This window comes from Puntigrus tetrazona, chromosome 7, assembly GCF_018831695.1.
Source record: "Puntigrus tetrazona isolate hp1 chromosome 7, ASM1883169v1, whole genome shotgun sequence".
In the NCBI taxonomy this organism is placed as follows: Eukaryota; Metazoa; Chordata; class Actinopteri; order Cypriniformes; family Cyprinidae; genus Puntigrus; species Puntigrus tetrazona.
The window spans coordinates 18,631,456-18,635,188 of record NC_056705.1 but is presented as its reverse complement, the minus strand read 5'-3'; positions in this window follow the sequence as shown (position 1 = coordinate 18,635,188).

Below are 3,733 nucleotides of genomic sequence, written 5' to 3'. Positions count from 1 at the left end.
TGTTCTAGGAGTTTTCGCATCATTGCATTGTGTTTTGTAACCCCAAAGATACACTTTATTTGTTCTTATTGGGTCCTCTGTGCATATTACAGTGACAGCAGTTATTCTGCATAAACCCTTCTGGGAGCCGTTTGTCATGTGTTTTTCAGTGGCTAATTGTCATGCTGGTCTCCCAACAGTGGCCACCCATGGGAACTTGCTTACAGTCAAATCAATTTCCCAAAATGCAAGTCAAATCACCTTTTTTTCATTTAAAGAGTATCCAGATACCCGTTATATAATTATTTATATACATATTTAAGATCTCGTAAGCAAGAGTGACTGTTTACGCGAGGCATCTTAACGTACAACACACAGCCTCTTAGCGCTTTAATATATTTCATAATTTAACCAATTACATTTGATACGCATCTAAATGAGAATAAAAGAGCACAATGCGAAAGATTCATTTTCATTCGTATAATCTCATAAACGGGGCTCGTTCTAATCATTAAAACCACTCATCCAAGTTTCCCATCACTACCTTCTCAACAATCCTGACGGCAAGTGCTTTCTTGTGTCCTCACACAGTTCAAATGGATCCCGTCCAGTTAGATGCTTTGTTAATTAACCTCTATACCCTCACAGTAGTAGTGAGTCATTTCATATTGCAGTGGCTCTGCTGCCCGGCCCATTCCTTTCTGCTAATAAGGAGAGATTGTAAGTTCTCGTGCCTTTCTGAGAGCCAGCCAGTCAATTAATCTTTATCTGCAAACTTTTACATTACATTACTCCTATCACTGGACAAATTTCATTGTAATTACTTTGGTCATATTTCACAGAGCAAACAAAGGAGGAAATTCAACAACTGCTAAAGTAAATGCTCCTGGCATTGAATTTCAGCTGTTCTTTTTAATGCTGTAAGTAACAGTCTTTTATCAGGAATAGAAACAGACAAACAGTTATTTTTGGTACATTTGGAAACACTGTAATAATAAAAAAAGCTTTGCGGGTATTTGCTATTTAAGCTGCATAATTGAATATGGAAGTGCGATGATTTCGCCACTGTGAGATGTCATTAAGTAAATGGATTACAAGCCTCCGGCGCTGTACATCCAACTTAAAAGTAATGGACTGATCTAAATGAAATACATCAACACATGGAGCTAAATAAAGCAGCTAGCGCTTTAGCGTCTGCATGGCAGTCAGCCAGTCCCTTCACCTATGACAAATACGGTTTAAACATGCTGGCTAAAATGCTAAGCAGTCTAAAATTGAAGGACTACAAAGCAACAAGGTATCCTACACCATCCACTAGCATGCTAATTACTGTGTAATCGTATCTATCAGAACAATTTGATAGATATCAAACATATTGTACATTGAAAAAAAACTACTTGAAAGTATTTGAACTCAGAAACCGGTGCAGTTACAAAGAAATGCCAAGTGAGGTGAATTAAACGCACAATTTTGAAGTAGTTGTTCCTTGTAAAATGTACTCCAGTAATCTTGTTTTTTTTTTTTTTTCATGTGCATAATAACACGATTCCTATATATCTTTCGCTACTATTGAGGATCTTTACATTAGGGTTAACATTAACTCAGTTGAATAATTTTCATTATGGAGAGCTGTACGGGGCGGTTCTGTTTGTTGTCACTACCGGATGCGCTTTACTGTAAAAAGCAATTGCTGTGATTGAAGGCAAAGTGACGCACATCCGCTAATGAGATCAATGGCAGAATATAAAAACATGATATTTACCAAGCCTCTCACACTGAGTGGAACACGAAAAGCCTAAAGAAAAAAAAAAAATCAATTCTTTCCACATCACTCTCTTGTGGACTCTGTTTATGGAAAATGAAATGGCCATTTTGGCCCCAAACCAGGTAAAAGATGTTTGTCTGCATTCTCATAAGAGATCCTTTTCTGCCGCGATCAAACGATACAAATTAATAGCCTGCTTCAAAATGAATAATCTGTTTCTTTAACTAGGCTGTTCTCACATCTTCACACCTGTGCTGTGAAGATAAATGTTTGGCACAAAACAACTAAGCTACTCAAATTTTTACTGTTATTTAATTTGATTTATTTACGTATTTTGATGATGAGTTGGAATGGACGGCAAAGTTAAACAGTTGTCTATTGTTTATTGTGACAAAATTTGACATAATTAAATAATACCCGACCCAATTTTAAATAATATACCTCCGTTCTTGTTAGCCCATCATTTTAAGAACTATTGCCAAATGTAAGAAATAGAAATGAATAGGATTTACACAAACCGAAGGCTGAATTTATGAAAAAGGCATAAAAATATTTGGTTACATGAGCCGATCTGCACGTTGTTTCATTGTGCGGTTGAAAAAGACATGAAATCGGTGAACTGAGGCCCGCTTTATTCCTCGTCGAAAACAGTTTGCATGCGATTATCAATAATCCGTGAAATTGAGGTTACATTGAGATGAATGAGCAAAGCGCAAGCCGCGATCATAATTTGCTTGTGAGGGAGGGAAGCGTCTAATCAAAACCCTAACCTCTTATCAAAATTCCAATATTAATGATCCGTTCTTGCTGTAAAACTACTCAGGCTAGAGAGATAAATCCTATCCTAGAAAAATCAGCTGAAATTGCTCGGGTGGGGGAGAGAAGGAATTGTTTAACCACTGTGTTTGTGCAAAGCATCTCAAAATCACAAGGTTTAGTATGATATATACCTGGGAAAATTATGTTTTTTTTAAATTTATTAAAATTTCATAGAACAGAGTCGAAAAAGTGTTTTATTTCTTAATTTTGGCAACAGTTTCCACCAAGCATTTCTTGTGACTGCACAAAGGTCAGCAACTTCCGGTGCTTTTTAATGTGCTCACTTTAATTCCATCCACAGAACATTTGCCAATTATGTTTTGGAACATTCGGGTACTCTTTTGCAAAGAGACTGGATTTGTGCAAGTTAACAAGATGTTCAAAAAGTGTTTTTAGTTCTAAACCAACCCCTTCAACCTAGTCTCATTGATTGGCATCCATGTTAGACGACTCCTTAGTCAATAAGCTAAGGATTCACATACTTTTTCCACCCAGCACTGTACATGTTTACATGGTACGTCCAATAAAGACACGAAAATGTGTTATTGATTAACAGTGACTGCCATTTGTAAATCATTTAAGCACACTCTGTTCGCTGCTTGTTAACTCGGTTGAAGATCAGATCAAATTTTATAGCCAAGTTATGCAGAAATCCCTCTAAGTGAATGCAAAGGGCTCACATACTTTTCCCGACAGCTAATAATACAAAGAAGGGACGAATACATAGTGTCTTTACATTTCCGTACAAAACTGAAGTCACTTTGTGGACAACAGGGCACTTTATCTGATATGAGCCTGGAGACTCGCAAGCCATTAGCTCAACAGTATTTCCACTATATATTTGATAAGCGTCTTCCAGGGTCGTCATTTATGCCATACATCCATCCCAAGATCAATAGCGTGCACTTGCATTAGAGACACATGTAGAACCAAGTGGACTGACCATATGGAAGCATAAAGAGCAGCCCGCATTGTCAGATCAATAATGAATATCTTTTAAAGCATTATGCTTCTCTGAGCATGATTCACACTACATTTAAGAAGACAGCAAATGTCAATGACTTTCAAAATCAAAATAAATAAAATAAAAAAAAAATTCATACAGTCTGGCCCAATAAATGACAGGTGGTTTTGGACGCATCTATTCTGAAAAATAAAAAGAAGAGAGAG